Source organism: Silene latifolia, chromosome 11 (assembly GCF_048544455.1).
Source record: "Silene latifolia isolate original U9 population chromosome 11, ASM4854445v1, whole genome shotgun sequence".
NCBI lineage: Eukaryota > Viridiplantae > Streptophyta > Magnoliopsida > Caryophyllales > Caryophyllaceae > Silene > Silene latifolia.
This window is the reverse complement of record NC_133536.1, coordinates 5804905-5819026: the sequence shown is the minus strand read 5'-3', so window position 1 is coordinate 5819026 and position 14122 is coordinate 5804905.

The following is a 14122-nucleotide window of genomic DNA, read 5'->3' as shown; positions in this document are numbered from 1 at the left end:
TCAACTCCTCTTCTCTTATTATCAATCCCCTTTCTTTCTCATTCATCTCCTTCATTTCATCTTCTTCATTTCATCTTCAATTGAACTGGGTAATTTGAGCTTTATATCTCTTTCACATTCTCTCCTCTCAATCTCGCTTAGTCTCTTTTTATATACTTCCACTTTCTTAAAATCAAATTAAGAATTAAAGACCCAATTTTCAAGAATTAAAAACGAAATTAAGAATTAATCTACAACATTTTCGATAATTAAAGACGAAATAAAGGTGATTAATCTACATCTAGTATGAAAAAAACCCCAATTTTCCAATTGAAATTATGGAACACACAAAAAACCCCAAATTTTACAAATATGCATACTCACTATGAAATTATGGTATCAAATTAAGAAATACGAAAAATAAACAACATAAAAAATAAGGAAATTGAAGATGAATTAAAGACGAAAGACGGGTCAGCAATGGTGCAAGCTAGAGGGCTTTGATGGAGAAGGTAAAAAGATACTAAATCTGGGCAATTTAAGTTAAAATGATGAGGGTGAGAGTTAGAATGAGGTAATGTAAGGGTGGTATAAATAAGGGCATAATAGTCATTAGACATTAAAGGTAGTATGCTTAGGTGACTAAAATGTTACTTAGTCCCATTTTCCGTCAATCTAGTAGTAGGATGAAGTTAGTTGTAGTGTTGTAGATAGTAAGTTGCATAATTAGTTATATTAGGTAGTAATTTAAAAATAATTGACTTTAATAGGTAGTAATATGCAAATCGGCCTTATATTAATACTAATAATAATTTATAATTTATGACAATAATAAATTAGTAAAGATGAAATAAGGAATCCTACCTATGATATATGTAATAATAATAATAATATAATTGTGATAGTAATAATATAATGATAATTATAATAATAGTAATTTTTATAGTAATTAGAATAGGTAAATTAAGATAGTTTCCTAATTGATCTCACATACTCTTTAATATTACCCTATAAATAGAGATAAATACCTTGACCTAGTTTATCATATGCAAACTGAAAATTTGAGAAAAGAGGAGGAGACATAGAAGGAATTAAGACGGAATCTACATAGCTAATTAACTCGAGGTAAGACCGTCTCACAATTTAATGTAACGATTTTATAACTTAAATAACTCGTAACTTAAACCGCCTCTAGACTAGCTGGGACCGTGACCTTGGCCATGGGACACTAGGGGGTGACCGGACCCAAGTTAGACCGCCGTTGACCGTCTGGGAGGGGGGTGTTTGACCGGAGTTTGTGGTGGTGTTTGTTGGGTTAAAACAATACAAAGACTCGGTTTTTGACCCAACTTCGACTAAGATGGACCTGACCTGGGTTAGGGTTGGTACCAGGGGGAGGATTCGACCTTTATGGGTGGTCTTGGGTGGTCGTTTCTGGTGTTTAGCGCGGGGGTTGCCGGAATTACGAGTTTAGGGCAAGGATGTTGTTTACCGGTTTTATGCCCTTTCCCGTGACTTGCTTGGCTCGAACCTGGGTTGGTTGGGTTCGTGGGGGTTAGTCGGTGCTAGTGGTGGATTTAGTATGGTCTGAGGTGGTGGTTTGCGTGGTGGCTGACCGGTATTTCGCTAGAACAGAGGAAAACAGGGGCGTGTATGTGACCGTCTTAAGACGAACTTCGTGGCTTCGTTTGTTGGTCAATCAGGAAGAGGGGACCACACCTAGAGCCTCCGTGGGACAGTGGTGACATCGGTGGTGGCTGGAAGTGGTATTGGTGGTTGTGGAGACGGTGGGTTTTGATGCAAGGCACGGTGGGGGAGCATTGTGTATTGTTTGTCAATGTCGGGTTTTGATGATAGCTGATAGGGCTGGCTTTGGCAGCCGTGTAGGATAGTTGTTGCTGGTGGTAGGACCGTGTCTGGGTTGTGGGCAGTGGAGGCTCACGGTGGGGCAGGTGGAAGAGGTGGTTGTGTCGGGTTTCGGTGTAATAAAACGGGTTGTTTGGAGGTGTATGCGTGAGTGTGGATGACGGGTTTTACACGAGTATTATAGGGAGTTGTTCGTGGGTTTGTGTGGATTGTTGGGTGTGGGTTGACTTTTTATTATTATTTTAAGACGGGTTTTGCTTTGGGTGACTCGGGTTTGTAATTGGGTCGGGTTTTTAAGTATCGTAAACCTTTAATAATAATAATAACTAATTAATTTGAATAATGAATATAAATTTATAAATAGTAATGAGAAGTAATAATTAATAATAGGTGGAATAATTATATTATTTTGATTAGGTTGATTTGTGAAGAAATTATAACCGGGTCGGATTGCTTTAATTATTTGGATTGCTTAAAGCTGCATAATTGGACTCGCTTGCCAGGTAGGGATAAATCCTACTCAACTTTTACTCGATAATGTTTGTTGGATGATTTATATTAAAGTGAATTGATCATATGAGAATTGTGGTGGTTGATATCCCCTCGTGGTGATGTAGATTATTATTGAGGTTATATTGGCAGACGTCGTGTAAGAGCCTTCGGGTGACGTATTTCAAGATTTATTTCGCAGACGATATTTTATCGTATTTACTGAGGCAGCCCCGTGCATTGGTCTGCAGCCATCCGGTGGATATTAATCAACTATATGTTGAGGCGACATTACCTTTGGTGATGTAGTTTGTGTTTACTCACCTTCGGGTTGAGGTCGCCCGCCAGGGATTGGCGGGATGATTAGTGTAATGAGTAAGTAAAAGGAAGGAGCACGTTGTCAGGGGGTTGTGCAATGAAAAAGGAAATTGGATTATTTATCGTATGTTTTTGTTGTTAGTATTTATTCCTACTCAACCTCGTGGTTGACCGTGTATTCGTGAACACCTGCGGTGAACCGTTTTATGGGGAGCATTTGACAGTACTAAAGATTAGCTGACTTGGGAGCTTATGGGAATGCGTGAGGACTTGGACAACCTACCTAGAAGTCTAGACCACATAGAATGTTTTATCACTTTATTTATTTCCGCTGCGAGTTGTAATTATTTTATATTAGGTTTTAGTCGATTAATTTGTAATAAACATGTAATCGTTAAAGTTTTAATTTAAAGTACTTTGGTGAGTTGGACTTTGTTATTCACTACCTCGGGAAACCGAGATGGTAACAGTCCTATTTATTTGGGAATGTCTAGCTAAAGGCTCCTTAATAAATGGGGGTGTTACAATTAGTATGTGGAATTACGTATATTCGTGGGAGAACCGAGTTCTAGTCTTTCCTATTATTTGATCTATTCTTAATCCCTTAGCTTGTTCTTTGCTTGTTTAGTTCGTAGCCTTTTAATTTGCTAATATTAGTGCTAGTTCGTTACAACCTCTCCCTTTTATTTCGACTTAGCTAAGCTCGTGAATTAGAACGATTAGTAGTCCACCTACTCCTTGTGGGATCGACCCTCTAAAGTGTACAACGATAAAATCGTGCACTTGCGAGGTATTACTTGATACCATCACGTTGTTATCCCGAAAGTCATTTTGTCAAAATATTTACACTTATGATAAAAATGACATAATTTAATCCTTTACTGATCAAATATATCTCAGTCAAACATAACTAAAAACGTCAAGAACTTAAAATTTGTCACAAATGAGATTTAGATATCCATGCTTAAATTTCGTCTATAAATTAACATAATAATTTAAACCTTTAAGACTTAAGTATAAAATGGTTCACCTTTCCGTATATGTTAATAGTAAGACATCGAAATATAATTTTGATATCTAATCTTCTGTTAGTTTGTCTTTATCCCCTTAAATATGAAAATCCGAAGTAAAGAGGCCAACAATTTCATTTTGACACAAAACTTTAATTTTCCTTTTAATGTGTCATACCGAAGTGAAATTGCCGTTTCTTAATTTTTCTGTATATCCACTGAATTCTTATGCAAGTGTTACTTGAAACAAGCTATAATCTCAACTTTATAAAATTATTAAAAAATTATAGATTTTTCATTATTTGAATTTGGAAAAGACTATATTGATTATTTCTCGATGGACAAGAATTAACCAGATTGCCCATATAGAAAAATCACCAAACTCCATTTAAAATGGTACAAAAAATTCATTTTCAAATTCAAATAAGAAACCAATTTCTAAACTATAGTTAAAATAATTCATAGCCTCAACCTTAAATAATTTGCCATCGCCCCATATAGATGAGTCTTTCATCATCAATGGCTTTTAGCATCTTAATAGTACTTGCATCAATATATTTAGATATGGATGGAAAACCAAATCCATCCACTAAACATGATTGGATATATAATTAACCTTAGACAAACCGAATGTGAACCTTAACTTTACCAACACGCCGAGTGTTAAAACTGGTACTAGATTTTCCTTATGTGTCAAAACTCTTAACAAATCAAGAACTAAAAAAAATCTAACCTTATGTTTGTCGTTATTTCCTTAAGTTTGACTTTTGCAGCTTCTTAATTAACTGAGTTAACTGAAACAATGCCCTTAAACATTTCTTGAACGTCGCCTTAGATAATCACTAAACATGTACTTTGAATGTTCTACTCCTCAAATTGATACGAAAATTTGCGCGGAAGCGGTTTAATAGAATAACGAACAATAATGATAAAAAGGATATTTGTTTGAAAACCTGTCAAGATCTTGAAACAATGGGATATTTGCTCGAATTAGACCTATAATTCGAACAATGGTGATTGAGTCGCAAGACCTATTGCTATCAATCGTGTTAATGTCTGAAACGCGCCAAACAAGAACTAGGGTTGGACGAAACGCGTCGATCCGAATAGCACAATTGCAATAGCAATTCTGTTTCTTTTCTTATTCAATATTCAATCTTCAACGTTCTATTGTGACACCCATTACACGCCTTATATAGGCTTCAAAAATAACCTAATAACCGACCTAGTATCTTTGATGAGATCTTATTCTTCCTGAATAATAAATTACCTAAAAGATATAATAGATAATTAAACTTCCTAAAACTAAAATAAGGAAATAACTAAATAGGAAATTAACTAACTAATATTCTGAAATCACAATAAGCCTATAATAATAATAATAATAAATAAGACTATAATTTATTCCATTCCAAGCTCTACCAATATCTCGTGCCATAGCTGAAAACAACCCCAAGTAACCGAAAGTAACATTTGCTGAGACTGTTTTCTTTAGCAGCTTTTTGAAAGAAACAGTTGTGGACACTGTTTCTTACTCCGTGCATTATTTACTTCCAACTTTATGCTCAACTCGTTAGTAGCTTCGACATTGATAATTTGAGCTCATCACTTTTGGATCATCCCCTCCCCCTTGGAAAGGAATTGCAATTCATGTGGCGTCAATCCGCCTGGATCAAATATGAACACTCCACGCACATAATCGAAAAGAATGGCAAACAACTGCAACAACAAACTTGAACATAAGAACGAATCATCTTCAATGCCAAGCTTCAGTTTATTATCCCCTTTAAATTTCAGAAACCCCTTGTGCCATAGCAGCTCGTGCCTTCCACCTCTCCACCCTCCTTGCATAAGTCTTGAAATTCTACCACGAACCACTTCAGTTTTACATTCAAATTTCGCCCCTTCAAGAGTTATTCCAAGCTTGTCTTCTTGATGATTATCAAGAGAAGAATTAATGATTTTGTAACTTGGAGATCGATAATTTCCACTGTCTCCTCTTCATCATAATCGTCAAAAATAGAAGGTGATGTCGGATCAAACTTAACATTCTCCTCGTAGGTGCTTTGACTTGAGAACACTCCCGACATGTCTTCTTCTTTTTGCCTTTTTTTTTTCAGTTTTTTTTTTCGCGGATGAGCAATACCACGCGTGAATAGTAACTTTTTTTTTTTGCAAACGTCACGCCTTGAATAACAAGTTACTAGAAACTTGCTCCTAAAATGCAAAACCGATTAACCCTCAAACTACACCTGCTTGAGTTTAACCCTTGAACTCCAATCGCAATCAGAAATTCAATTAACAACTTGGCTTTGACACGCCTAGGACCGTCTAGATTTAGGAAAATCAAGAGCCGAAGCTCTGATACCACTTATGATACGAAAGTTGCGCGAAAGCGGTTTATAGAATAAGGAACAATAAAGAAATAAAGATATTTGCTTCGAAATCTGTCTAGAAATCGAAACAATAGGATATTTGCGCGATCTAGACCTATTGATCGAACAATGGTGATTGAATCGCAAGACCTATTGCTATCAATCGGGTTAGAGTTTGAAATGCGTCAAACAATAACAGTTTCGGAATGAAAATCCGTTGATCCTATGTTTACAGAACTTGCAAACACGAAAAAGCTTATGCTTCAATCCCCCTTATACTAAAAGAATAAGGATTATGAAATGTTTTCCTCCAAAAACACTTCCTTAATTAAGGAAACAAATAAGTTTGATTTTTGTTCATTAAACCATTATGCTTTTATCATATTTTCTTTTCATCAAAGTATTCCGTGTAATTTTGTTATTAAACTCTAAAATATAAATATTGATTGAAATAAAATAAATTTGATATAAACCCATAAATTATACAGTATATTGCTAAATTTTTTCCATTTGGAGCTATTATTAATAATTAGGCGCCTATAGAAAATAAAATTATAAGCTCCTATTATTAGTTTATATGATGAATTTTTTTTGAGAAAATTTATAAATAGACATCATTAGTTTCGAGTTGAAAAAAATTCATTAAAATAAACATTTACTTTTTTTTTTTTCTTCCAATCAAAATACTTTGGCGTGAAATATAAAATTAATGTGTCATTTAACTTATAACTAAAACACTTTAAAAATAACATCCCTATATATACCGCGCATGCATTGCACGGGATCTAGGCTAGTTTTTAGTAATCCTCGATCGATAAATAAAACAATACAACCGACTCCCTATTTATACTAATAAATCGACTTGCTAAACAAGCCAAACCTACCTAATTGTCTTTCCTAAAGCTAATACAATTACCTTACTTATTCTAACTGGAATTAGGAAATAAATAAACTAGTAATAATCTAATTAGGAAATAAACTAGTCCTAATGGTTTATGGAAAACCTTTATTTTGTATCAACAAGTAAGTAACATGTTTGGTAGTGCCCATTCATGTCATATCTATATTTCCTAATTTATTCGTCTACATTATTATATCCATGTAAATACTTGTATGCAATATCCGATATGCAGGCTGATTGATGATTAATTAGAATAAACGTTTTCTCGTACTCATTGGGTTTGTTAATACAAGTATTCTTATGTATTTATGTAGAGCTTCTGTCAAACTCGAATTGACCCATTTTTCCAGGGTAAAAAACCTTAAATCTTGTCTCGTGTACGGTGTACCGACTACAAAATGACCCGTTTGAGAGTTAAAATCCGGCCCAACCCGTTTGACTCGTGTCAAAGATAGATCAAGAATATTATCAAAATATTTATATTTATCAAGAATATTATCAAAATATTTTTTATAACTATTATTCATTAATAATGGAAGAAGTATTAAAATAATTTCTTTAAATATAAGTCGATAAGTAAGAGCATTTCAATGGTTGAGCAAAAGAACTTGCTTGCAAATTCTTAAAGTTTCAAACTAGTTGCTCAACCATTGGAGAGCTCCACATGAACTAGCTTAGTTTGAGCAACTAGCTCCATGGAGCTAGTAGCTCAAATGGACCCACAAAGTGATATATGCCAATTAAATAAATGTATTTGAGTTCATTTAAGCAACAACTCTTATAGTTTAACCATTGGAGGAGTTTATAGCTTAAAAGTGTTATAGCTCAAAAAGGTGATGTGGAAAGTTAAGCTAGTTGAGTTGTTGCTTACCATTGTGGGAAATGATAAATACAACTCAATTAACGAGTTGTATTTAAGCATTTACCCTTCCAAAGTTGGTATTAATCCCCTTATACTAAAAGAATAAGAAAACTGAAAATTTTCCGCCTAAATGCTTTTAACTAGAAATTGGGCCTAACTTTATCTAGATATGTATTGGACCTAATATATGCCTTTTATGTGTCATAGTATCTTATAAACACGGTAGCTTTTATAGTTGGGTCAAATGTATTTTATTCATTATTATCTCATTAGTCCAATATATGTATCTTAAATGTCGTAAATATTATATTTAAAACGTATGCAGATTTTACTCATATTATTAAAGTCAATGTGTGTTTTTCACTTTTCTATTCTTTAAATTTTTTACTCTATTTAAATTGTTACTCTGTATATTGTAACAAAAATTACAAAAATATTTATATGCTTCAAATGCGTAAAAATAAGCATAAGTTTTTGTAATTAAACTAACAATCTTATTTTTTTAATCATAAACTTATCGCGAGTAAAAATGTAAAATTCGCTGTATTTTAATTCTTAGTATTTTTACACATTAACAATTGTAGATAATTAAAAATAAAATTCAAAGTTCATTTATATATTATTATTAGCTCTAATTATTAAGTTCTCTGTACACGACCATTTAAAATACCGTGCATTCGCACGGACTCTATACTAGTTTAGAAATGAAGGAATAAATTACACATAAATCAATGTAACTAATGCATATATTAATTATTCATTTCCCATAATATAATGTCTACCTAACTTCTTCAAGATCCATTTAGCATCCATGATTTGATTCGTTAAGTTGTCATCTTCTTCCGACGTTTAGGTTTTCTCTTCCTTTTTTGGGTAAGGAAACCTACCGTCACCGATGCTTTAGGTGCGCACTAGGTAAACTCATTGAATTCACATAATAGCCTGTAAACCAGGCACACCATGTAAGCCACCCTTTTTACCAGGGTGACAGGTCATATTACTCCCAAACAATTGCTCCTGTAGGGGCTCGAACCTGAGACCCATGAGATTCTCACTCATGTTTTTATCATTAGACTCCACTTTCCAGTGTTTTTGTTTCCCTCCAATAATTTTTAAATTTTAAATAAATTAGTAGTTAATAAAAGGGTAATTAATTTTGGAACTTCAAAATTTATATAATGAAATATATACAATCATTACTTGTTGAACAAATAACCAAAAGATTCTATATATCGACGGCAAAATTTGAGGAGATTTGCATATTTGTTCCCTACATTTGAAGAAGTCATTGATTTGTATCCCCTAACAAAATAATAAATTAAACTCATGCAATCATACCAAATATTAGGAGCGCAACCTGTCATTTTTCAATTGCACTTTCATGCAATTATATCAAAACTCGATACCACCAGGTATCACCCTAGTACTACCGATAGGGTGCCACCAGGCCGGCTGGTATTGATAGACCCGGGTCGGAGTAACGTGTTGTGACAACTACACAAAGAGATAGCCGTCATTGTCTACATTTTTTGCCACTTCATCGTTGGCAAAAATATTTACAAAAGAAAAAGAAAAAAAGAAGCAACATGTAATGCTTGAGTAGTAGGCTTCCATGAGGCCCCAAGTCATCAGCTACAAACGGTAAATTCACGGGAGAAAAATAATTCTATAAAATAACTTGTATACCATAAAAATTTGAACCCATCATAATAAATAGAGAGAAACAAAATAATATGGGAACAAGAGTTTATTTTATTATTTAAAGATTAGGGGTTATAACTTTCAGAGATTCGTAGAACATAATTAACATGTACTCCTACTATGTTTCTCTCATGAACCACCACCCTATACGCCCAATAATCTTATTATCACCCAATCATCAATCGAGTGTGGTTTAACCGAGTCATGGGGTCCCTTATTGGGTCCGTTATCGATTACTTCTCGTGCAAAATCAAGTCAATGTCAATTCACCAATTATTCATGTTCTATCGAGACAATTCGTGACGTATTAGTCGAACTAGGTAGAAGACAAAACAATTTGGCAAACATAATATGAAGACAAATACAAACCACAATAACATCATACATATAATAAAACTTAAAAACAAAAATCCTGATATTAAGGAAAAAACATTTCACTCTCAAATCTCATTGTCCAATAACATCAATTACATCATATAATAAAACGTAAAAACAACAATCTTATAAAAGATCGCACACTTTGCAAACATATTAAATATGAAAACAAATACAAACCACAATTACTTGATCGACCGACCCCTTATGTAGATCAACATAAGTGGAAATTACAATTGTCAATGACGTCATTATCTCATTTTCGAATAATATTAATTAGAAGATCCGCATAAGTCCTTTACAACGGTCTGGTCCTTACCTATCCATTGATTGATTTTGAAATTTGTATCGTACTTTTTGTCGGGGCTGAACCTATCCCGTTGAACAATTACATAGTCAACCCTCCAACCGGGAGCTGTGCCTGCATTGTCATGGCTCAACTTTAATTTGCAAAGTTTAGAAGTATGACAATCAGACCTAATAGTGAAAGAGTCTAGGTTATTTTGCTCAAAATAGTCGTGGGCTTCGTGTTTTGTATATATATTTGAAGCTACCGTCTTGACTACGATCTCGCCAGGCATTGTTCCATCTCCTTCTAAATTACTGGATTTGATCATCTGACCTTTCGCGTCATATAACTCCAGTGTTACCCGTGCGTTTGTACCCGCATTTTTGACATCCTCAGTCTTCACCCAAATATAATGTTCGCAAACAGGAGTAGCCTTAACCAAATTCTGCGTAAAATTGCAAACATTAATTAATATATATATATATAATCCATTTGCAAAGAACCGTGATCATTCAGGATAAATATGATATCCTTGACATTTAATTTCCAAGTAATAAACCATGCATCAAGTTTAACAAAAGAGACTAAAATTAAAATATACATTAAATCAAAACCATAAATTATGAATTATGATACTTACAAAGTGTGCAATAAATGCAAAGACGAGAAATAGCGTAAGAGTAATTAGGGCATCATTGTGATTTCCCATAGTAATTAGTTAATTCTTGTTTATTACAGTATTTTTTGAAGTTGTTTGTATGATAAGTTGAATTGATTTAATCAATAATCACGACTCTATTTATAAGTGCGTGTTTGTTAGTGATCATTGATAATAGTAATCGTGCACACATGTTCGTAAACCTCCATTATTTGCCGAAAATCTTCTTGTTGATTGCCCCAGCTATGCTAAAGTATTTTATTTGATTTTCTAATTGGGTTTTTTGATAACTGCTACCACAAGTAACTCATTTTTTACCAACTGCTACCAACATAATTTTTTTTTATAAACTGCTACCAAAATTGTTGGTTCGGTTTAATACTAACTACCCAATGAGGACGAAGCTCCTATCTGCGCGTGAAAAGACCATAACACCCTTATTTACACTCCCTCACTCATGCCATCCTATTACCCAAAGTTTATCCCTCTTTTAACCTAATCATAAACAAAAACGTTTATACTTCCACAATTGCTCCCAATCAAAATCAGGAAAATCATTTACTTTTCTTCCCCAAATCGGCTAATCCCAGATTATTTAGGGTTTACATCAAATCTAAAGAAGCAAATGTGTTCCAATCTCAGGTACGTTGTTAAATTCTTCCCCAAATTCCAGATTATCGCGGATTATTTAGGGTTTGCAGTTTTGTCATTTTTAATTTTAATGTCTATTGGATTCGCCTTTGTTTAATTTCATTTTGTTTTAATTTCATTGTTTATATTGGGGATTGGGGATTCTGAAAACCTCATTGTTTATTCACATTGTTTATTAGATTGCTTCTCTGTCTTATTTTTATATTCTTAAAGCTTATTGATTTTCTAAATAAGGTTATTCAATAATCCTTCTTTCTAGGAACTTCATATCTGCATTTTGTTTAATAATCAATAATTTTTGCACTTTTTAGGTTTAATTTGTGTTTGACTCAGTGTTGTATGTGTACTTTGTAGGAATGCACCTCCTTTTAATGTAGATGTCAGGCTTCATGTTGGTGGACGGTTTGAGAGACATAATGGGATAAGTGAGTATATTGGGGGGAATCTTATATTGATGGCTGATATTCCAAGCAATAAGTTGACTTATTGTATGTTAGTAAATGAAGCAAAAAAAGTAGTTGGGGATGATGTGAGCATCTTTATATGGTATAAAAGACATGGGATGTCTATGACTGTTGGGAGGACCATTATATTGGGTGATAGTGATATGCATGCTTTGTTAAAGTCCAGGGATAAGGATAACAAGTTAGATTGCTTTGTCACTTTAAGGGTTATGCCTTTTGCTTATCCCACTGCCACTTCATCAAAACCTTCATCAAAACCTTATCCCACTGCCACTTCATCAATACCTGGCCCTTTAAAAAAGCCATCCTTTACAGTAAAGCCCAATCCCATCCCAATAACAAACAGTCCAAGGCATCAAAGGCCCACTGTTTTTAATGAAACTGAAGTTATCACCCCTCTTGACATACCAGCATTACAAGTTATTCACCCAAAGCCTTCAAAAATCCCATTTAGGAGACCTGTGTTTAGTGGATCGGTGTTGAGCGGCTGAGGTTGGTGGATCTTTTTGAGCGGACCGAGCTTGGTGGATCTGCTGTTGAGGAGCCTGAGGTTGGTGGAGCTGGTGTTGAGCAGCCTGAGGTTGGTGGAGCTTATGATGGTGTTACTGAGGTGGATAGATCTGGTTGTGGTGAGAAGGGTAAGAAGCAAGTGAATAAGAAGGGTAAGAAACAGGTCGGTGGTAAGAAGCAGGTTAGTGGTAAGAAGCAGGTGGCTGTTAAAAATAAGGGTAAGAAGCAAGTTGTTGGCAACAAACAAGGTAAGGGTTCAAATAAAAAGGCTACTGGAAAGAAGGTGTTTGTAGAGGAAGAAGAGGTTGATGCCTCAGGTGAAGAAAGTGATGAGGAGTCTGACCTAGCAGATTCAGATTTTGTGGCTGATGAGGAAGATTTTGTAGCTGAAGATCTGTTTGAAAGCAGAGAAGGGGAGGAAGGAAACAACAAGAGCAATACTGACTTTCTAGAGGAATTAGAAGAAGATTTGGCAAACATAATATGAAGACAAATACAAACCACAATTACATCATACATATAATAAAACTTAAAAACAAAAATCCTGATATTAAGGAAAAAACATTTCACTCTCAAATCTCATTGTCCAATAACATCAATTACATCATATAATAAAACGTAAAAACAACAATCTTATAAAAGATCGCACACTTTGCAAACATATTAAATATGAAAACAAATACAAACCACAATTACTTGACTGACCGACCCCTTATGTAGATCAACATAAGTGGAAATTACAATTGTCAATGACGTCATCATCTCATTTTCCAATAATATTAATTAGAAGATCCGCATAAGTCCTTTACAACGGTCTGGTCCTTACCTATCCATTGATTGATTTTGAACTTTGTATCGTACTTTTTCGGGCCGAACCTATCCCGTTGAACACTTACATAGTCAACCCTCCAACCGGGAGCGTGCTCTGCATTGTCATGGCTCAACTTTAATTTGCAAAGTTTAGAAGTATGACAATCAGACCTAATAGTGAAAGAGTCTAGGTTATTTTGCTCAAAATAGTCGTGGGCTTTGTGTTCTCTATATATATGTGAAGCTACCGAGTTGAATATGATATCGCCAGGCATTGTTCCATCTCCTTGTAAATTCTTGGATTTGATCATCCGACCTTTCGCGTCATATAACTCCAGTGTTACCCGTGCGTTTGTACCCGCATTTTTGACATCCTCAGTCTTCACCCAAATATAATGTTCGCAAACAGGAGTAGCCTTAACCAAATTCTGCGTAAAATTGCAAACATTAATTAATATATATATATATATATATATATATATATATATATATATATATATATATATATATATATATATATATATATATATATATATAATCCATTTGCAAAGAACCGTGATCATTCAGGATAAATATGATATCCTTGACATTTAATTTCCAAGTAATAAACCATGCATCAAGTTTAACAAAAGAGACTAAAATTAAAATATACATTAAATCAAAACCATAAATTATGAATTATGATACTTACAAAGTGTGCAATAAATGCAAAGACGAGAAATAGCGTAAGAGTAATTAGGGCATCATTGTGATTTCCCATAGTAATTAGTTAATTCTTGTTTATTATTTTTTTGAAGTTGTTTGTATGATAAGTTGAATTGATTTAATCAATAATCACGACTCTATTTATAAGTGCGTGTTTGT